This window comes from Tursiops truncatus, chromosome X (genome assembly GCF_011762595.2).
Source record: "Tursiops truncatus isolate mTurTru1 chromosome X, mTurTru1.mat.Y, whole genome shotgun sequence".
Taxonomy (NCBI): Eukaryota; Metazoa; Chordata; class Mammalia; order Artiodactyla; family Delphinidae; genus Tursiops; species Tursiops truncatus.
In genome coordinates this window covers 112,077,816-112,101,721 of record NC_047055.1, presented here as the reverse complement: position 1 = coordinate 112,101,721, position 23,906 = coordinate 112,077,816, and the positions used below count along the sequence as shown (strand labels likewise).

The window sequence follows — 23,906 nt, the reverse complement described above, 5'->3', positions numbered from 1 at the left end:
ACTTTCTGGTCACTTTTGATTATTAGAAGTCCAGTCCAGCTTAAAATTTCAATTTCAACTTTGATCTCAATCGCTCATTTCCTCTCCTTGCCCAAACCTAAGGTTGAGCTGTGTTGGAGTGGCCTGATCTAGCTCTAAAATATATCCTTCACTTAATACAAAAATGTCTTTTACTTAATGGGATGCTATTGTTACTCTCTCTTGGTTGTTATGGCTTTTTGGGTGCACACTGCCAGGCCTCTGTACCCTCTTGGTGGCAGCTTTCCAAATGCTGCCTTTCTTATGGGGCACATGGTGAATTCCTTAGGGCAGTGGTCTGTGAGATCAGAGCTATTTGCTTATTAACACTGAGATGTCATTTGTCTTTTTCACTGTGTTGGCATCTCCAATGATAATGCAAAAGCAATGGGGGATAAAACTGCCTGTCCCTTAGCGTGAAGCAAAGCAGTGATACTAAGTTCTACTAGTAGTCATGGTATTCTTCATTGCTGTCACTCTTGGTAACAAAACAAAACAAAACAGAATCCAATTTCAATTAAGAATCCAATTGCAATTAAGAATGTCCTTGACGAAGCAGTAAAAATTACTGTGTTAAATATTGACCTTTGAGTACACACCTTCTTAATACTCTGCATGATAAAATGGGGAGTGTGCAGAAAGCGCTTTTGCTGTATACCGAAGCATGATGGTTATCTTGAGAAAAATTATGTGTATGGTTGGTTGAGTTGCGAGCTGAACTAGCAACTTATTTTCCTGGAAAATCATTTTGACGGGAAAGAATTCCTGACAGACAAACTCTGCTTATTTAGACTCAGGTATGTGGCAGCCATTTTCTTGTAAGTGATTAAAGTAAACCTGCCACTTCAAGGAAAACAACTGACACCATTTGTTGTCAGGGATAAAATTTTAGGTCTCAAGCAAAAATTAAAATTTTGTAAAACTTGTATTCATCATTTTTGAGCATGAAAGCTTCCCAGTTCTTAAAAAAATTTCTGGTAAGCTGACTGGTGAGATCACTGGTGATATTAACAAATGTGACTTTTTGAAATTATATAATGAAATATGTAAACATTTGGAACATCTATATAACTCAGTGAACCAATATTTTCAAATTATCAATGCATGATTTTACAAAATACGTATGGGCAAAAGATTCATTCAAAGTACAAGATAGATGGATTTTAATGTAAGAGTGTGAAAAGTTCATCATTGTGGTTTCAGATTTCACATTGTAACTAACGTTTAAGAAAATATCTCTTATAGACTTTTACTGTGGCATCAAAGAAGAGTACTTCTAATTACCTGAAAAGGCCATTAAACTATTCTTTTCTTGGGGACTTCCCTGGTGGTCCAGTGGGTAAGACTCCGTGCTGCCAATGCAGGGGCCCCAGGTTCGATTCCTGGTCAGGGAACTAGAGCCCACAGGCATGGCTAAGAAGAAGAAGTCCGCATGCTGCAACTAAAGATCTCACATGCCGCAACTAAGACCCAGCGCAGTCAAAATAATAAATAAATAAAAACAAATAAATATTTTTTAAAAATTCCTTTCTTTTCCAACTACAAAGCTGCATGAGGCAACAGACTGAATGCGGATGCAGATGTGTGAGAATATAGCTATCTTCTAAGTCAGAGGTTTGCAAAAATGTAAAACAATGCCACTCACTAATTTTTTTTTTCCCTTGGAAACTATAGTTATCTTTCCATAAAGATAGGTTCTTTATGGTAACCTGTAGTGGGCTTTAACGTTATTTTTAAGTGAATCAATTAATAAATATTAAACATTCTCAGTTTTAAGTTTGAATTCAGTAAATATCAATACTTAAAATGCACATAAACAAAAGCTCCTTGGGACCTCAGTAATTTTTAAGACTGCAAACGGATCCCGAAACCAAAGAGCTTGAGAACTAGTGATTTAGGGCTTTGACACTTCAAGTCAGTTCACGGACCAGCAGAATCTGGATCACCTGGGATCTTGTTAGAAAAGCAGAGCCCCATCCCAGACTCACTGAATCAGAACCTGCATTTTAATAACATGCCCAGATGATCCACGGGGGCCACATGTACTATTTTAGAAGACGCTGGAAGGCCTCCCCACTATATAGGTCCCTGATGGAGGAGGTCTGGCTCAGTCTCTTTTTCCTCCCTCTCTGTCAGCTACCACCACTGGGTGTCTGCCCCAAGCCCCTTGCCACTGGGGGGGGGGGTCCCTTGATCTAGTGGGCAGCCCTCTTGAGTGGGATGAGGTATGATTGCTTAATCCCAGATATCTTCTTCCTCAATGTCTCCTTGGCCTGCAGGAAATGCACTCATTCTTGCCTTGCCAGATTGTGCCATGCAAGCACATCCACTGCCGGCGTTCCTCACCATCCTTCCAGGGTGGGCTGTTCCAGCATCCACCTTGCTCTACCCTGTTCTACACCTCCAGGCTAGAAGCAGGCTCCAGTATCCACGCTCACATAAACCTCCAAACTCCCAACACTCTCTCATCTTTAGCATGTGGAGCTACTCACTACTTCTCTGTCCTCAACTTTAGGTCCAAAGTCCCATCCAACATGCTCTAATTTATGAAAGAACAAACACAAGCCTGTAAAACTATTATCAGAACAATTTTAACCCCAAATGAATCAAAGCTAACTCTTTTGGGGCTAGGTTTTTCAATTTATCTTGGCTCACAGAGAATAAAATGGGATTAGCCTGACTGCTTGGGTCTGATGGGGTCATGTCAGTGGGCAGTAGAGAGAATGCAGAAAGGTCAGAACACATCTGGTTAAGAGGGATTGAAGGCAGAGATAACTGAGGGGATCAGCAGAGAGCCACAAGCTGCTATAAATGGATTTATGTCTTCTGACACAGAAAAATGACAATCCAAGAGAATTTAGACAAATGCAGATGAAATTTCTGAGCCACAGCTGGTAATTCTGAGGAACTGTGGGGAAGAAGAGAGCTCAAAGACTGGAAAAGGGAAGATGTCCGAATTTCCCCAGACTTCTCACCTCAAAATGGAAATTGAGTTTGCTCAAAACTCTAGAATGAATTATTAAATTGAGTGGTTTATGGGTACTCAGACAGGGAAAAGGGGGTGGCCAGCAAACAGCCCGGAGTCACGAACTCATGCCCGGTGAGTCCCCAGATCGTAAGTGCTCTGGGCAGATTAGGGGCGTGTTCCGGTGTCAAGACTCCATGACCGGATTTTAGTCCTGTTTGTCACAGTGATTTATAAAAATCCATTTCCTGATAAGATGGAGAATTATGGACTGGATGAAAAACAGTTGGGGGCGGTGTGCCTATGGAACTGGTTGAACAACTCTACCCAGAGAGTGCTCATTAATGTTCAATCTGAAGTGGATCTCCAGTGATAACAGTAATCATAGCAATTATAATAATGATGACAGTAACAGTAGCTGTCACTTACTGAGTTCTTACTATGTGTCAGGCAGCGCTAAAAATGCTTTATTTGTATTAACCTATTGAACCTTCACAATTAGTCCAGGAGATGGGAGCTATTATTAAGGCTGGGTGTACAGATATGGAAAGTGAAGCTCAGAGCAATTAAAGCATTTGTCTAAGGCCACACAGTAAGTGATGGGGCTGGTACCCAAACCCAGAGGCTGGCTGCTCAGCAAGCATGCTCCATCCTGTTGAAGATGCGTGTAGATGTTGGAGGATAGATTCAGGATTCGTCAATAGAAATCCTGGCTCCGGGAAGTAGTATTTTATTTTTTCTGTACTAGGTCGCTGTTTGGGGGCATATGATTCAAAACGGATTGGGGGGGCTTCCCTGGTGGTGCAGTGGTTAAGGATCCGCCTGCCAGTGCAGGGGACACGGGTTCAAGCCCTGGGCCGGGAAGATCCCACATGCCGCGGAGCATCTAAGCCCGTGCACCACAACTACTGAGCCTGCGCTCTAGAGCCCGTGAGCCACAACTACTGAACCCCGCAGGCCTAGAGCCTGCGCTCTGGAATAAGAGAAGCCACTGCCACTCTTGATGAGAAGCCCGCGCACTGCAACGAAGAGTAGCCCCCGCTCGCCGCAACTAGAGAAAGTCCGCGCACAGCAACAAAGACCCAATGCAGCCAAAAATAAATAAATACATAAATTTATAAAGAAAAAACCAAAAAACCAAAACCAAAACAAAAGGAATTGGGATGTGAATGGGGTGTGAGTGCAGCCACCTCAGGCCCAAACCCTGGGACCTAATGCTCAGGCACTGCAGTTGGTCCCTATTTGCCCAGCACAGGTTTTTCTCACTTTCCGTGAGCAGACAAGCCAAGGTGGTGGGAAAAACCGGAGCTGTGGCGTCAGTACAAGCAGGTATGTGTGAGGATGTAGTCAGTATCCTCCCAGGAGCTATCTTTTCTTAAAACTTATCTCTGATTGTGGTGTGAAATGCTATGACCTCTATTTAAGATAGCTATCTGCAAACAGGTGGATTGGGATGCCTCTTTCTGAATATCCCCCTCCTCCCTGAATTTCCTCCAGAAAGGTCCCATCACATTGGTGCCTGTGTAGGAACTATTTTTTCCTCAGTCTTTTATATCAGAGCTTCTCAGACATGAATGTGCATGGGACTCTCCTGGGGATCTTGTCAAAATGCAAATTCTGATTCCTGAAGTCTGAGGAGAGGCCCCAAACTCTGCATTTCTAACAAGCTCCCAGGGGATGCTGGTACCTCTGGTCAGTGGACCCACTTGGAGTAGCGAGATTCCACATCACCCTTCAGAGCTCGGAGCCTATTAGTAGCTCAAAAATGCTTAGTAACCTGTAAATTGACCTGGAAATGTCTCCTATTTAAGAACATTAGTTGTTAGTTACCAGGCTATAGAAAACACTGTAGAATATAAGAGGGGGTGGTTTATAGAAAAGGATACTTTATTTGTAATTCAGAGCAAGATCTGACTGACCTTCTGACTTTAGTCATTTGAGGGTTCAAAGATGACTGGGCTCTTATGGAGAATCAAACATCACTGTTACATAGATGGCCAACACAAGGCTTAATTCCCATGACAAAGATGGAAAGACAAGCATGATAGAGATTTGCTACTCACATGATGAGTCAGTGGTGAAGGAAACCCGCTTGGATGACGACATCAAGTCATCTCAATCTAGTATATTTATTTAAAAAATTCATGTATAGGTGGACCTGTGCAGTACAAACCCATGTTGTCCAAGGGTCAACTGTATATTTATTACACAATCTATGTAGTTCCTTTCTTCCCAGTACTATCTTTAAAAAGGAGAACTTTTAATCAAGACAGTCCTTTCCTCTTTGTCACTCTGGAGCTTATGGAAAATATTATGGTTTTTAGCTAAAAAAATTTAAAATACGAGATCTAAATTTGGTTTTTCAGATATTTTTTCTTCATAAAAGTTATAAATATTCTCATTTTCTACATCTTGCACAACACTCTTCTTATCCCTTCTAAAATGAGCCAGGCTCCCTCTCTGCTGCCCCATAGCAAGAAAAATGGAATGGGTCATGTAAACATTCTAAAGCCTGGTCAAACACACCGGAAATGAAGGCTTGCGAAGACTGACAAAGAAGAAAGATGCAGAGACACACCCAGCGCAAGTCCATTGTCCATTTCTAGATTATTCTGAAAGCAAACCCATTTTAGGGTGAGGGTAGGAGGGGGAATTAAGAATGAGAAGCCAAAGATTAAGTTAGAAGCTCTCTTGTTGACAACTTTTTTTTGGACACAACTTTTGAGTAGTGTGCCAAGATGATTATTGATATATGTCTAGGTTTCTGTAGCCCTCGCTGACTTGTGTTTCCTCTCTGTGGCCTTAATGAGTTCACCCATGAATGTTAATTATAATTTTAGGAAGGTAGCAACATCCACAAGCAGCAAAACGCTAGACAAGGGTACGATAATACATCCCTGCAAAGCTCTGTTATTTAATATCCCTTTGCCTTATGAGATCAATTTCTGCCCTGGTGTAGAGATTTCTGTAAAAGGTCAGTTCTGATATTGGGAGGGAACATTTAATCAAAAATAGTATGTGAAAAGATAATGAGAGATTATATCAAATAAGAACCTTCATTCCCTCTGACATAAACCAACCACTACCAAAAATATTAAAACGCAAAACTATTGTGTGCTGAGTCATATCTAGAGAGTTAATATTAGCTGTAAGCTGGCTACTATACAGAATATTATAATGCAAAACCATTGTGTTACATTTAGGGAATTAACATCATCCATGGAAAAAAAGAACTTATTTTTTATATGATCAAAGTTAGCAAATGCTCTTGTTTCATTCAAGGCAATGCACCATTTAGTTTTTTTTAAAACATTTTTATTTTTATTTATCTATTTTTAAAATTTATTTGTTTATTTTTGGCTGCGTTGGGTCTTCACTGCTGCGCGCAGGCTTTCTCTAGTTGTGGAGAGGGGGGGCTACTCTTCGTTGCGGTGCGCGGGCTTCTCATTGCGGTGGCTTCTCTTGTTGTGGAGCACGGGCTCTAGGCATGTGGGCTTCAGTAGCTGTGGCACACGGGCTCAGTAGTTGTGGCTTGCAGGCTCTAGAGCGCAGGCTCAGTAGTTGTGGTGCACAGGCTTAGTTGCTCTGCGGCATGTGGGATCTTCCCGGACCAGGGCTCGAACCCGTGTCCGCTGCATTGGCAGGCGGATTCTTAACCACTGCTCCACCAGAGAAGTCCCCATCATTTAGTTTTACTTTTTTTTTTTAACATCTTTATTGGAGTTTAATTGCTTTACAATGGTGTGTTAGTTTCTGCTTTGTAACAAAGTGAATGAGCTATACATATACATATATCCCCATATCTCCTCCCTCTTGCATCTCCCTCCCTCCCACCCTCCCTATCCCACCCCTCTAGGTGGTCACAAAGCACAGAGCTTATCTCCCTGTGCTATGCGGCTGCTTCCAACTAGCTATCTATTTTACGTTTGGTAGTGTATATATGACCATGCCACTCTCTCACTTTGTCCCAGCTTACCCTTCCCCCTCTCGGTATCCTCAAGTCCATTCTCTAGTAGGTCTGCATCTTTATTCCCGTCTTGCCCCTAGGTTCTTCATGACCTGTTTTTGGTTTTAGATTCCATATATATGTGTTAGCATACGGTATTTTTTTTTCTCTTTCTGACTTACTTCACTCTGTATGACAGTCTCTAGGTCCATCCACCTCACTACAAATAACTCAGTTTCATTCCCTTTTATGGCTGAGTAATATTCCATTGTATATATGTGCCACATCTTCTTTATCCATTCATCTGTTGATGGACACTTAGGTTGCTTCCATCTCCTGGCTATTGTAAATACAGCTGCAATGAACATTTTGGTACATGACTCTTTTTGAATTATGGTTTCCTCAGGGTATATGCCCAGTAGTGGGATTGCTGGGTCATATGGTAGTTCTATTTTTAGTTTCTTAAGGAACCTCCATACTGTTCTCCATAGTGGCTGTAGCAACGTACATTCCCACCAACAGTGCAAGAGGGTTCCCTTTTCTCCACACCCTCTCCAGCTTTTATTGTTTGTAGATTTTTTGATGATGGCCATTCTGACCAGTGTGAGGTGATACCTCACTGTAGTTTTGATTTGCATTTCTCTAATGATTAATGATGTTGAGCGTTCTTTCATGTGTTTGTTGGCAATCTGTATATCTTCTTTGGAGAAATGTCTGTTTAGGTCTTCTGCCCATTTTTGGATTGGGTTGTTTGTTTTTTTGATATTGAGCTGCTTGTAAATTTTGGAGATTAATCCTTTGTCAGTTGCTTCATTTGCAAATATTTTCTCCCATTCTGAGGGTTGTCTTTTGGTCTTGTTTATGGTTTCCTTTGCTGTGCAAAAGCTTTGAAGTTTAATTAGGTCCCATTTGCTTATTTTTGTTTTTATTTCCATTTCTCTAGGAGGTGGGTCAAAAAGGACCTTGCTCTGATTTATGTCATAGAGTGTTCTGCCTATGTTTTCCTCTAAGAGTTTTATAGTGTCTGGCCTGACATTTAGGTCTTTAATCCATTTTGAGTTTATTTTTGTGTATGGTGTTAGGGAGTGTTCTAATTTCATTCTTTTACATGTACCTGTCCAGTTTTCCCAGCACCACTTATTGAAGAGGTTGTCTTTTCTCCACTGTATATTCTTGCCTATTTTATCACAGATAAGGTGACCATATGTGCGTGGGTTTATCTCTGGGCTTTCTATTCTGTTCCATTGATGTATATTTGTGTTTTTGTGCCAGTACCATACTGCCTTGATTACTGTAACTTTGTAGTATAGTCTGAAGTCAGGGAGCCTGATTCCTCCAGCTCTGTTTTTCTTTCTCACAATTGCTTTGGCTATTCGGGGTCTTTTGTGTTTCCATACAAATTGTGAAATTTTTTGTTCTAGTTCTGTGAAAAATGCCACTGGTAGTTTGATAGGGATTGCAATGAATCTGTAGATTGCTTTGGGTAGTAGAGTCATTTTCACAATGTTGATTCTTCCAATCCAAGGACATCCACCATTTAGATTTCATTCATACTGTTGGTAAAATGTCATTGAATTTTTAAATATATCTCATTTAGGTTCAGCTGCATTATGTTTTCTTTTAGCAGAAAAGGAGAGACACAAGTGCAGCAAACATTTCATTTTTAAATGTAAAATCCTCAAGTGTTCCTAATGTAAAACCATGTCAAAATTACTTGTATATGTCCACTTTTCAACAATTTATTAGGAAACATGTATATTCTCCCCATCTAGTACTAGTCCCATCTTCTGCCCCTCTTAGTCTCACACCAGTTTCCATCACTGGGTGCAGCATAATCAGAGCCTTGTAATGGCTACTACAAAATCCTGCAATTAGGCCTGCAGAGGGACAGGTGGGTGTCTCCAGGGACTGCGAGTTCTGGAAGCTACACAGTGAATTCTGCCAAGGAAAGGGCTGCACATGATGCATTCCCAACACAAGCCCAATGCCTGGAACATAGTGGGTACTGAATAATGTTGATGGCATAAATCCACGGTTGCCTCCTGCCACCAGGGGTCCCAGACTGGACTGGAGGAGAGAATAGAGGCGAGCACTACATTGCGTAAGTAAGGACTCCTAGGGTAATTTACCTCAGGACTCCAAATATTTCACCTGGAGTCATCTTCCCAGTTTACATTGTGCTTTCACATTTCTTATCTGATTTCAGATAATAGTTTACTCCAAACTACCCTCCATAGAGCCTTCAGAGTAATTTTTTTTTTTTTTTTTTTTTGCCGCAGCGCACGCCTGCGGGATCTTAGTTTCCTGACCAGGGATTGAACCTGTGCCCTTGGCAGTGAAAGTGCGGGGTCGTAACCACTGGACCCCCGGGGAATTCCTGTAATTTTTCTTAATATGAACCTAAACTTGGCGCTTTCCTGCTTGAAATCTTTGAGAGCTGACTGGCTGACCTCAGGATAAAATGTAAACTTCTTCACAGGCATGCTCAGTCCTTCTATATGTAATCTCTGCTCCCCCGATGGTGGTTGCCCACCCTCTCTTCTCCTTAGATATACAGAACTCTCCAGACACAGAGAACCCCCTACTAGTCCCACATTCACACATGCATTCTGCCTTCTCTTCCTGCTGTTCCCTGCAGAATGTACCGTCATGTATCTGGGCTGTAACATCCATCCATCCAGTTGAACTCCGAGAACTGATGGGGGTATGGTATTGGTGATGGAGGTATGTGGCACGATTGGCTGAGGGTGCAGGGACAGGAGACATGTTTAGAAAGTCTGCACACAGGATATGAGGAAGGCGATGGAATGCGGACTTAGGACCAATCTGGAAGTTGGTAGTCAAAGCGGAAGTATTATAGTTGCTTAAGGCCAAGGAAATATTTTTGAGTAGAACTGCTTCTTCATACTGAAGTCTGGAAATCCCAACCAGGAAGTCAGGTTGGGATGAGGGGGCATACATGTTGTCTTAGTTGGGGTTCCCTCAGAAGCAGACCTTGAGACAGAATTTGAGTGCAAGTAGTTTGTGTGCCAGGTGATCCCAGGAAGCACTGGTAAGAAAGTACTGAGATAGTGAAGGAAAAGAAGCTGGCAGAAGGAGTATTACTGAGCAGCATACTGATCGATGCACCTGAGAAACAATGGGAGATAATGGATAATATGCTTCCTATTCTACCAGTGAGGTAAGGGAGCTGGGGAATTTATCTACCAACTTCCATTAGCCACTGGTTGAGGGCTGTTTCTGAGTGTGTTGCAGGGAGAAGGGTATTAGCTACCTACACACAGGCTGAGAGGGTTCCAGCAGCCTGAGAAAGCCCCTAAGCAGAGTCACAGGTGCTTGTATTTGGGAATCATTGGGTCAGCATGTAAAGCAATGGTAAATTCCAAGGCTCTTAATACCATCTGCTACACACTAGTACATGGTGGTCAGAGATGAGACAGGGAGAAACAAGGGGACACCAATCTCAAAGACAGCAGTCCCAAGAAAGTTCAGGCAAATGATCGGGATGCATAAGGGTGGCTCCTTCTGGAAGATCACGGCCAGGCAAGGAGGGGAATGATTATCAGAGCCCTGGGTTAGGTAACAGGAGTTCTGGGTCTGAGTTCCTTCTCTATCACCTTCCACCTGGGAGCCCCCAGCCAAATTACTGGACGCCTGTATATCTCTGTTTCCTCACAAGTAAAATGTGCCATACCTGCTTACAGATTATAGAGAAGAACGAGTGAAATAACTTACAGGAAGCTCTCAGAAACCTGTGCAGGACCATGAAACTGTCAAGAGGAATGAGATGGTGGGGAACGAATTAGGAAGCAGTTTCATTCTAAAATGACTTTTTTTTGTTTGTTTGCAACTAGGGAGTTTCAAAGATGTCTTCTATGAAGGCAAATGCCAATGTCAGGTGAGCAAACAAGCTTGAACACTGAGTTGTAAACATCTGGCTTGGGTAGGGAGTATGTGGATAGGATGCAGAAGTTGCTTCTGGCAGCAAGGAACCGACTAAGTACTGCCACTGAGACCAGCAAAGGCCACTGACTACAACACTGACAGGTGACACCTGGAGGAAAGGTGCTGGCGTGAAGCGGGAGATGAGGATTTCAGATTTTTTTTTTTTTTTTTTGCGGTATGCAGGCCTCTCACTGTTGTGGCCTCTCCCGTTGCGGAGCACAGGCTCCGGACGTGCAGGCTCAGCAGCCATGGCTCACAGGCCCAGCCGCTCCGCGGCATGTGGGATCTTCCCGGACCGGGGCACGAACCTGTGTCCCCTGCATCGGCAGGCGGACTCTCAACCACTGCGCCACCAGGGAAGCCCGGATTTCAGATTTTTAAAGATGGGGACCTGAACCTTAAAAGGAGTGAATTGTAATTCAAACACTAATACTTTTCACTTAACTTCTCCAAATCAGTCATCCCAATTAGACTTGTTAAACAAGGCATCAACTAGATATGAACTTTCTCCTGAAGTAAAGGTCAGAATTTTTGTTGTCAGAGGGTAGTCACAATTCTACATAAAATGCAAGTGTGCTGAGATAATCCTTGTACTGGCTCTTGCTGAGTATAATTGCTCCTGGTGCAAGTGTGAACTGTCACAAAGGGAAAATAAGAGGGTTGTCACAGCATCTTGGAGGTGGAGTGATTTTCACCAGGATGTCTAATGTCTTTTTCTCAAGGGATCTTGATAATGGTATAATTTTCAGTGAACACTATTTAATGGAAAGAATTTTGTGAAGGTTTCACAAGATCTAAAGGCTCGACTTGCTGGTGCAGCCCATACACTGAGATTTTCCAAGTGTGGTGTAATAGTGCTCTGAAGAAAACCAGTGAATGAACTAATGAGGGAGGATGGTGCCTGTGATAACAGAGAGAATGCACGACCGCAGTTTTATTAGAGTCAAGTAATATAAAAATACCGTAGTGGGTCTATCTGGGAAGCCCCTAATTCCGAGAATAGGAAGGACGTCACTAGTATCTTACAAATAATCTCTTCAAATAGAATTTCCCCCACTTTATCAGATTCCTCTCCCGCCTTATGCAAAAAGACTTTTATACCTCACTTTCTACTTGCCCGTTATTTCCCCGTCATTTACTAGTTTCCCCCACTTCATTTCTGACCGGTAAACTGCCAGTGACATTTGGCTTATTTTCAAACAGGCAAAAGAAGACACTGGAGTTTGCCAAATGATGATGCACTGTAACTCACTGCAATCCAAAGTCGGAACTCCAGGCAATTACTGCTGGGCTATGAGAGGTAAGAGCTTCCAAACAACATGACTTTATTTCACTGAATAGTAGCCTTTTCAGTTCTTTAGCACTGCCTCTACACCTCCTGGAGCACAGAGAAATAAGTCGGTGTTGATTTACACAGATTTCCTAAGTTCCCGTCGGCCAATTCTAGCTTAAGTCCTTTCCTCCTCTACTCTCCCAGCCGAGTACCTATAGGGATGCCTGGGTTTAGCAAACCCACCTAGAGTCTCTCCTCCTGGCCCCTCCATAAATATGTGGAAGGACCCCTACGACATCCCTTTGTATCTGTTAGCTTAGTCATTGCCTCACAAGAGACAGAAGTTCCCTTCAAGTTTTCATTTGCTTCACATGAAATAATGTATCTTTACTCCAAAGATGTTAGTCACCTACTCATTATTTCTTTCTGGAGCTTCTCTCTGAAGTTACATCTATTTCTCCAAGACTCTCTTATTCATCTATTTGGCCCAGAAGTATAATGAGTAGTTTAGGAGAAAACGATCACTAAGGATACAACGAGTGTATTACGTGTCTCTCCTACCTCACTCTCCGGAGGTTGACCTTGTTGGAGCTTGCAGTTGCTAAAGCAAACACTGTCAGGTTATGTCCCTTGACCTGACCTCTGCCTTCCCCTCCAGTCTGATCCATTGCTACACTTTCCTTTGCTCTCTATCTTCCAGTTTACTGAACTATCTTCAGTGTCCTGAATTTGTCATAGCCTCTGTTTCAGTTCTGTCCCATCTGCATCTTTAGGGTAATGCTAGTTGTTCAAAAGATGCTAGGAAGAACATATGTCTGCTGTCTTAGTTTGGGTTCACTTGAAAGCAGACCCTGAAAACAGACTTGGGTGCAGGTAGCTTATTTGGGAGATGGTCACAGGAAGCACGAAGAACATGTGCCTCATTGACCTGGTTACCCTGTGGGCAACTGAGCTCAGCGCCTCTGGGGGCCCTTTGAAGAACCGTGCAGAATGCACCTCAGAAATGTCTTCCCAGTGTTGGACACTGGAGCGTTTATCCACCCTCGTCCGCCATCGCTTGAGGGTTTTCTCTGGGACAGTAACTGCATCCTCCCACCCTAACTGTGCTTCTGGACTGCCCTGGAAGAAACAGCCTTGGGAAAAGCTTTGGGAAAAGTCCTGAGGCAAAAAAGCAGAGAGATGTGGAGAACTATGAGGGGGGGTGCTTGCAGCATGCACGGTACTGTCCACACAGCTGCAGTGGAATCAGCGGTGGGCTGAGGCACATGGTGCAGAGCACAAAAAGTGCTTTACCTTTTATTGGCCTCTTGATGGTTGCATCTTGTCGCCTGCTATGGACTGGACTCTGTGACAGGCACAAGATACAGAATGAGGAACGAAAGTGCATGGTCCTACCTCTCATGAAACTTAGAGCCGGTGGGGGAGAGAGACGTTAAACAACTAGGTAACACATTTAGTTATGAGGTATGATATCACCACAAGGAAACTGATGTGATCGGGAGTGCAGGCAAGGTGATGAGGATGGTGCAAACCGTGTAGGGCTTTGTAGAGAATATTAAAAATTTGGTTTTTTCCCCCGAGCAGTATCAGTAACTACTAAAGAGTTTTAATCAAGGGAGTGACATAAAATCAATCGTCATTATTCATAGGTTCTGTACTTGTGAATACTGATAAGGTCCAAAATTTATTTGTAACCTCCAAATCAAGACTCTCGGTGCTTTACTGGTCATTTGTGGACATGGGCAGAGAGGTGAAAAGTTGGAGTTGCACGACATGCATGTCCCCAGCTGAGGTTAGATAAGGCAACACCCTGCCTTCTTCTGTTCCAGCTCTAAAACTGTAAACAAGTGTCCTTTTTGCAATATATTTATTCAGTGCCACATTTTTCATATTTTTGAGACTTTTTTGTTGTTTAAAATAGTTCCCAAGCTAATGCTGAAGTGCTGCCGTGTGTCTCTAAGCACAAAAAGTTGCAATGTGGTTTGTGGGGAAAAAACATGTGTCAAAGAAGCTTCGTTCGGCGTGAGTTACAGTGCTACTGGCTGGGAATTTAATGCTAATGATTCAACAATATATATTAAATAAGGTGTCTTTCAACATAAAGACATATTAAATAAAGTTGTGTGTTGACTGGTTGATGAAAATGTGACCAGAGGCCCACAGGAGCCTAAGTCTGTATTTCCCCTAGGAGCAGTGCTTCAGTTTTTGCGAATTCAGCGCTAACGGCAACTTCTAGAACATAACTACTGCGAATAACAAGTAAGGGCTCTAAAACAGAAATATAGATCAATGGAACAGGATAGGAAGTGCAGCGATAAACCCATACACGTATGGTCATCTGATCTTTGATAAAGGAGGCAAGAATATACAATGGAGAAAAGACAGCCTCTTCACTAAGTGGTGCTGGGAAAACTGGACAGCTACATGTAAAAGAATGAAATTAGAACACTTCCTAACACCATACACAAAAATAAACTCAAAATGGATTAAAGACCTAAATGTCAGGCCAGACACTATCAAACTCTTACAGGAAAACATAGGCAGAACATTCTGTGACATAAATCACAGCAAGATCCTTTTTGACCCACCTCCTAGAGAAAGGGAAATAAAAACAAAAATAAACAAATGGGACCTAATGAAACTTCAAAGCTTTTACACAGCAAAGGAAACCATAAACAAGACCAAAAGACAACCCTCAGAATGGGAGAAAATATTTGCTTGCAGACGAAGCAACTGACAAATGATTAATCTCCAAAATTTACAAGCAGCTCATGCAGCTCAATATCAAAAAAAGAAACAACCCAATCCAAAAATGGGCAGAAGACCTAAATAGACATCTCTCCAAAGAAGATATACAGACTGCCAACAAACACATGAAAGGATGCTCAACATCACTAATCATTAGAGAAATGCAAATCAAAACTACAATGAGGTATCACCTCACACCGGTCAGAATGGCCATCATCAAAAAATCTACAAACAATAAAAGCTGGAGAGGGTGTGGAGAAAAGGGAACCCTCTTGCACTGTTGGTGGGAATGTACATTGCTACAGCCACTATGGAGAAGAGTATGGAGGTTCCTTAAAAACCTACACATAGAAATACCATATGACCCAGCAATCTCACTACTGGGCATATAGCCTGAGAAAACCATAATTCAAAAAGAGTCGTGTACCACAATGTTTACTGCAGCTCCATTTACAATAGCCAGGACATGGAAGCAACCTAAGTGTCCATCAACAGATGAACGGATAAAAAAGATGTGGCATATACAATGGAATATTACTCAGCCATAAAAAGCAACAAAATTGAGTTATTTGTAGTGAGGTGTATGGACCTAGAGTCTGTCATACAGAGTGAAGTAAGTCAGAAAGAGAAAAACAAATACCATATGCTAATGCATATACATGGAATCTAAAAAAAAAACAAAAACGTTCTGAAGAACCTAAGGGCAGGACAGGAATAAAGATGCAGATGTAGAGAATGGACTTGAGGACACGGGGAGTGGGAAGGGTAAGCTGGGACGAAGTGAGAGAGTGGCATGGACATATATACACTATCAAACGTAAAACAGATAGGTAGTGGGAAGCAGCCGCATAGCATAGGGAGATCAGCTCGGTGCTTTGTGACCACCTAGAGGGGTGGGGTAGGGAGGGTGGGAGGGAGATGCAAGAGGGAGGAGATATGGGGATATATGTATATGTATAGCTGATTCACTTTGTTATAAAGCAGAAACTAACACACCATTGTAAAGCAATTATACTCCAATAAAGATACATATATATATATATATATATATATATATATATATATATATATAAACCTCCAACAAATAACGGATACCCAGAATAAATAAAGAATTCCTACAACTCCATAAGAAAGAGAAAGACAACTCAATAGAAAAATGAGCAAAAGACTTTAACACAGACTTCACATTAAAAGGTATCCAAATGGCCAATAAACTTAAGGAAGGGAGCTCAACTTCATTAGCCGCTAGGGAAAGGTAAATTAAAACCACAAGAAGATAACCTTCCTTTTCAATCCGTATGGCTGAAATTTAAAAGAAGGAGGCTAATACCAAATGGAGCAACTGGCATTCTCGTATGCTGCTGGCAGGAGGGTCAGTTGGTACAAATACTTTGTAAACCTGTTTGGCAGTATCTGCTAAGCAAAGGTTCTCAAAGTGTGGTCCCCCCAGACCTATGGAATGAGAAACTCCAGGTGAGTCCCAGAGATCTGTGGTTGAACAAGCCCTCCTGGTAATCTGATTCATGTGAATTTTTGAGAACCACTGTGCTAAAGATAAACATATGCATACCCTGTAACCCAGAAATTGTACTCTTAGACAGAGGTAACACAAATGTGTACAAATATTCCTCAAAAAATATGTACAAGAATGTTCACAGCAGCACCACTTATAATAACCCTAAACTGGAAACAAGCTAAATGCCCATCATTGGTACAATGGATAAATAAACTGTGATATGGTTACTTCATAGAAATCCATATAGCAATGAGGATGAGAAGTCTACAGTTTCATGCAACAATTCAGATGAATAAAAGAAACCAACACAAAGCAATACATGCTGTATGATTCCATTTATATAAAGTACAAAAGTAAGTCAGGATAATGGTTATACTTGGGAGAGACCAGTGGGTAGAAACTAGACAGGGGCTGGAGGAGGATTTCTGGATGCAATTAAGGTTCTGTTTCTTGATCAAGGATTGGTTACACTGGTGTTCAATTTATGAAAATTCATTCAGCTTGTAATATTCATTGTAGACTTGTAACATGGGTACATTACTGTGTCTATACACAAAGGTTTTTTTTAACTTGACTAAAATAATTACTTTCAAGTTGAAAAAGCAAAACAAAACACAAGTGAGGGCTCTGTTAAGCGTTGGCTGCCTCCACCTTTCAGGCACTCTTAGAATACGGTATGCCGCAATGTAAACAGATCAAGAGCATTTATTCAATTAAATTCAACATGTATTATGACAAAACTTACCAAATTAGACAACTGAAGTATGTGCATTTTATCCTATCCCAATCCATACTCATTAACAGTGTGAATTTTAAAAGTTCCAAATGAAAAATCACAAGTGTAAAAGGAGAGGTTAGGAGTTTGTTGCAAACATCCAGGTGACAGATGACAGTCAGGTGGGTCAAAATGGTGGCAGTGGAAATAGAGAAGAGTGAATTCTTTCCAGGTACATGTTGAATGTAGACCAGGCATGACTTGGTGATGGATTGGATTGGGAGGGGGACTGGAGGCAGTTGGTGGCAAGGAGAGAGATGTGTCAGCCATGGATGGCTCAGCAGGTTTTCTGCTTGAGCCAAGGAGCCATCTGCCAAAATGGGAAATTTTGGAATTCGATCAGATTTGGGAGGGAAGATTTGCGTGTCCTTTCTGGCCATGTCATGAGCTTCTAGGTGCTTAGAATGCAAAGGGAAACAGTAAGGTTTTTGAAAGAGACTGTCACGTAAATTGATACTTTCAAGATAATGTGTTGAGAGCTGTTGTAGAGGAATGCACCCAAATGTCTGACGGTAGAGAGAACAGGCTGGCCTGGCTGGGTGTTCAGACATGGCTTCCTTGGTGATTTGGCATCTGAGCTGAGACTTGGAGGATAAAGTCTAGTTGTTCAGCTGAGTATGGGAAGAATAATCCAGTAGTCGCATATGACCCAGCAATCTCACTACTGGGCATATACCCTGAGATCTCCAGCACTTTACATGTATTGTTGTGATGGCCTCCCAACTGGCCTTTTTGGATTCCTCTTCTCAATTAATTCTATACATAATTGGATGATAAAAGTGCAGCTATAGTCATACTATCCCTCTGCTCAGAAACTTTAAAATCCATGCCTGACATTCACAGCCCTCTAAGGCTTGGTCCCAAAGACCTTGCTAGCCTTCTCTCCTACGGTCAGTATATGAGATGCATCATGGCGCTCCTAGGACTGGGTGATATTTGTACAGCAAACAAGAAAGACAGGGCTGTGCTGAAATCTTATCAGAAGGCTGGTATCAAGAAGAGATGCCTGCCATGTATACATCAGGCTAGCACACCTCCATGAGACCACCTAAAAAGCCATCTCCCAGACTCCCTTTCTCTGGAAGAATCAACTGAACTCTGGATGACTTAAATGGGAAAAGGTTTAATGAAAAGATTTTGGGTAGCTCACAAGGTATCTTCAGGACAGGGCTTCCCTGGTGGCGCAGTGGTTGGGAGTCCGCCTGCCGATGCAGGGGACACGGGTTCGTGCCCCGGTCCGGGAAGATCCCACATGCCGCGGAGCGGCTGGGCCCGTGAGCCATGGCCGCTGAGCCTGCGTGTCCGGAGCCTGTGCTCCGCAACGGGAGAGGCCACAACAGTGAGAGGCCCGCGTACAGCAAAAAAAAAAAAAAAAAAAAATCTTCAGGACAGCTGGACCCTAGCTCAGACCTTGGCCGATGCAGCCCAAACTACCAAAAGTCACACCTCAGTGTGACATTCTTCTTGCTTCCAGTCAACACTGGATGTCACAGCTTGTGTCACTGCACCAGTGGCATTGGATGCTGCCACCTCTGCCCTGGAATCCAGATGTGACTACCACTGCTGCCAGTGCTGTTGCCACCACCATCAAAATGGATTCTCCACTGTCCCTGTTGCTTTCTTTTGTTAGCTCCCAACTCCAAGTCTGGGAAGAGTGTGTGCAATTGTTGGAGTGGTCTCACATGGGAAAGTAATGTGAAACAATAAGTGTAATAAGACATTATCCACCTTGAGGCATCTTTTTCCCATCGCCATACCTACTGCTTCCAAAAACTAAATTGCACAACTTGGTCTACATAATACCAGATGATCTCTAAGGTCCTTTTTGCCTCTGAGAGTCTATGATTTGCTCATTTTCTACAGCAAACTACTCTTTCAGTGGGGGATTTATTCTCCAGGGCAAGGCTATTACAAAAAATATGGATACCTTTCCTGGTTCATTTACTTATCAATTTTATGCTACCAACTTTTGTTTCAAACTAGAATGGAAGAGCAGCTTCCACATTTCTTCAGAGCAACAGACTGCCTTAATGTCTCAGTATTACAAGACAGCCAAAGGGCTGTGTCAAAGATGTTTAGTTGTTTTCACTCTCATAATTACACTGGTTTTAGCAAGATGGGTGTGATTTCTCAGGCACTCTATTACAGTTGGGAATATGAAACTGCCTTTCAAAATCGCGAAAAGCAACTCAGTGTATCTACAATACGATAATACTAATCCTAGCTTGACAATAATGCTAGTTTTATGGTTGTACACTCTGTAAAAAGTATATTTTAGCCTGAAGAAAATGCCAGTGTTCAGATAGTTTTGACTTTATTTTGTCTCTCTTGGTCTGTAATAATCATGTTTAATTTTGACACAGTTAGATAAATCCCAAATGCTCTGTTACAGTAAAAGAACTTGCAGCTGAACTAAAAGTTCAGTAATTTGTTGAAAAATTGCATAATCTACCGGGGAAATTTTAGCCCTGTTGACACTGTCACTTAATTATATCAAAATGTAAAAATCGCTGGTCACATTTCTATTGGGTCTTCAGTGGAGGATAAAGTAACAGAATTATAAAATCTCTGATTTGGTAAGGACTGTTAATGTTCATCGTTTACAGTGTTTCATTGAATTATTATTAGGTTTTCTATGAAAAAAACTTGTTCTGAGATCAAAGAAGTATGGGTAATTCTGCATTCTCTATCTCTCTTGTGGAGATTCACAGTGCATGTTACTACTTTAAAGGCACTGAGAAATCCTGCAAGACAGAAACCTGTACACCTTTGTAGCATGCTTCTTAAATTGGGTCATGGAATTTGGGTTTTTTTTGTTTGTTTTTTTCTTTTTACAAAAACATGTTGACATAATAAGATAATCAAAGGTTCCATGCAGTTTGGGAAACACATCTATCATAGCCTCCTGCCCCATTCATAACATTCTTGTCAGACATATGGCCATCCAGGCTTTGTTTGATGGTTACCTTGGCAAATTCGAAGAGAGCATTAAACAAACAGACATGGGTATTCCGGTGAGCAACATAGTGGCTCTCATTACTACATTGGGACCTTCAAAGAGAGAACACATGTAAACAATTAAGTTGCAAAAGAGTAATTTGATGAGCTAAAACATAAAGCCAGCCATTTATCAGTGTAACTTTTATCAAACTATCTCACATTTTCTTAGGAAGACTGTCTTGAGAAATTAAGTACTGCCCTCAACGTGTCACCTCATAGTATTTGGTTTTAAATTGACTTTCTTTTGACATAACTACTGTACTACATTTAGTTATAGTTGATGGACATCAGTAACGTGCTACAGTATTGTGGTGCTAGTGCCAAAACAGAAAATTTCTACGTGAGTCAAGAGGCATTTTCACACATTTGTAGCCATAGAGTGATCGTTGCCACCACCTGTCACATTTGGAAATGGAAGGTGTGGAGCTACCGGATGTTTTTTGCTTTGGGGCCACGCCCTCTCCCCAGTTCTGCGATACGGCTCAGGCCTGGCCAGTCAATGCAGTCCTTCCCCCTGACTGAAGTGACTGGTTCAGCAATGCAGATATGACCCAAGGCAAACCAATGAAACTCAATTCTGGAATTCTCTTTTGGGAGACAATTCTCCACGGGTATCTCACATTTTTGCACATGTTGTGAGTGAGGCACTGAATGTCCTTTGCTCCAGACTATCTTTTCCAGGAGGTTTATGTAGCCAGCAATCTTGGAAGATTAAGATACTGTCTTCTTCCAAGACTCAAATCAATAGAATTAGAAATGAAAAAGGAGAAGTAACAACTGACACTGCAGAAATACAAAAGATCATGAGAGATTACTACAAGCAACTCTATGCCAATAAAATGGACAACCTGGAAGAAATGGACAAATTCTTAGAAATGCACAACCTGCCAAGACTGGATCAGGAAGAAATAGAAAATATGAACAGACCAATCACAAGCACTGAAATTGAAACTGTGATTAAAAATCTTCCAAAACAAAAGCCCAGGACCAGATGGCTACACAGGCGAATTCTATCAAACATTTAGAGAAGAGCTAACACCTATCCTTCTCAAACTCTTCCAAAATATAGCAGAGGGAGGAACACTCCTAAACTCATTCTACGAGGCCACCATCACCCTGATACCAAAACCAGACAAAGATGTCACAAAGAAAGAAAACTACAGGCCAATATCACTGATGAACACAGATGCAGAACTCCTCCACAAAATACTAGCAAACAGAATCCAACAGCACATTAAAAGGATCATACACCATGATCCAGTGGGGTTTATTCCAGGAATGCAAGGATTTTTCAATATACGCAAATCAATCAACGTGATAAACCATATTAACAAATTGAAGGAGAAAAACCATATGATCATCTCAATAGATGCAGAGACAGCTTTCGACAAAATTCAACACCCATTTATGATAAAAACCCTGCAGAAAGTAGGCATAGAGGGAACTTGCCTCAACATAATAAAGGCCATATATGACAAACCCACAGCCTCAATGGTGAAAAACTGAAAGCATTTCCACTAAGATCAGGAACAAGACAAGGTTGCCCACTCTCACCACTCTTATTCAACATAGTTTTGGAAGTTTTAGCCACAGCAATAAGAGAAAAAAAGGAAATAAAAGGAATCCAAATCGGAAAAGAAGTAAAGCTGTCACTGTTTGCAGATGACATGATACTATGCATAGAGAATCCTAAAGATGCTACCAGAAAACTACTAGAGCTAATCAATGAATTTGGTAAAGTAGCAGGATACAAAATTAATGCACAGAAATCTCTGAAATTCCTATACACTAATGATGAAAAACCTGAAAGTGAAATCAAGAAAACACTCCCATTTACCATTGCAACAAAAAGAATCAAATATCTAGGGATAAACCTACCTAAGGAGACAAAAGACCTGTATGCAGAAAATTATAAGACACTGATGAAAGAAATTAAAGATGACACAAATAGATGGAGAGATATACCATGTTCTTGGATTGGAAGAATCAACATTGTGAAAATGACTCTACTACCCAAAGCAATCTACAGATTCAATGCAATCCCTATCAAACTACCACTGGCAGTTTTCACGGAACTAGAACAAAAAATTTCACAATTTGTATGGGAACACAAAAGACCCCGAATAGCCAAAGCAATCTTGAGAACGAAAAATGGAGTTGGAGGAATCAGGCTGACTTCAGACTATACTACAAAGCTACAGTAATCAAGACAGTATGGTACTGGCACAAAAACACAAATATACATCAATGGAACAGGATAGAAAGCCCAGAGATAAACCCACGCACATATGGTCACCTTATCTTTGATGAAGGAGGCAGGAATGTACAGTGGAGAAAGGACAGCCTCTTCAATAAGTGGTGCTGGGAAAACTGGACAGGTACATGTAAAAATATGAGATTAGATCACTCCCTAACACCATACACAAAAATAAGCTCAAAATGGAGTAAAGACCTAAATGTAAGGCCAGAAACTATCAAACTCTTAGAGGAAAACATAAGCAGAACACTCTGACATAAATCACAGCAAGATCCTTTTTGACCCACCTCCCAGAGGGATGGAAATAAAAACAAAAATAAACACATGGGACCTAATGAAACTTCAAAGCTTTTGCACAGCAAATGAAACCATAAATAGGACCAAAAGACAACCCTCAGAATGGGAGAAAATATTTGCAAATGAAGCAACTGACAAAGGATTAATCTCCAAAATTTACAAGCAGCTCATGCAGCTCAATATCAAAAAAACAAACAACCCAATCCAAAAATGGGCAGAAGACCTAAATAGACATTTCTCCAAAGAAGATATACAGACTGCCAACAAACACATGAAAGAATGCTCAACATCATTAATCATTAGAGAAATGCAAATCAAAACTACAATGAGATATCATCTCACACCAGTCAGAATGGCCATCATCAAAAAATCTAGAAACAATAAATGCTGGAGAGGGTGTGGAGAAAAGGGAACCCTCTTGCACTGCTGGTGGGAATGTGAATTGGTACAGCCACTATGGAGAACAGTATGGAGGTTCCTTAAAAAACTACAAATAGAACTACCATATGACCCAGCAATCCCACTACTGGGCATATACCCTGAGAAAACCATAATTCAAAAAGAGTCACGTACCAAAATGTTCATTGCAGCTCTATTTACAATAGCCCAGAGATGGAAGCAACCTAAGTGTCCATCATCAGATGAATGGATAAAGAAGATGTGGCACATATATACAATGGAATATTACTCAGCCATAAAAAGAAACGAAATTGAGGTGCATAGACCTAGAGTCTGTCATATAGAGTGAAGTAAGTCAGAAAGAGATAGACAAATACCGTATGCTAACACATATATATGGAATTTAAGAAAAAAAATGTCATGAAGAACCTAGGGGTAAGACAGGAATAAAGACACAGACCTACTAGAGAATGGACTTGAGGATATGGGGAGGGGGAAGGGTGAGCTGTGACAAAGCGAGAGAGAGGCATGGACATATATACACTACCAAACGTAAGGTAGATAGCTAGTGGGAAGCAGCCGCATAGCACAGGGAGATCAGCTCGGTGCTTTGTGACCCCTTAGAGGGGTGGGATAGGGAGGGTGGGAGGGAGGGAGACACAAGAGGGAAGAGATATGGGAACATATGTATATGTATAGCTGATGCACTTTGTTATGGAGCAGAAACCAACACAACATTGTAAAGCAATTATACTCCAATAAAGATG

At 41.5% G+C, this 23,906-nt stretch overlaps 1 non-coding gene across 1 annotated transcript; it reads left to right on the top strand.

Annotated features, from left to right (window-relative positions):
• Window positions 1–1,339: 1,339 nt before the first annotated feature.
• Window positions 1,340–1,412, top strand: TRNAG-GCC (transfer RNA glycine (anticodon GCC)). The gene has a single exon. It is a non-coding gene; the product is annotated as a tRNA-Gly (tRNA).
• The last annotated feature ends 22,494 nt before the right edge of the window (window positions 1,413–23,906 follow it).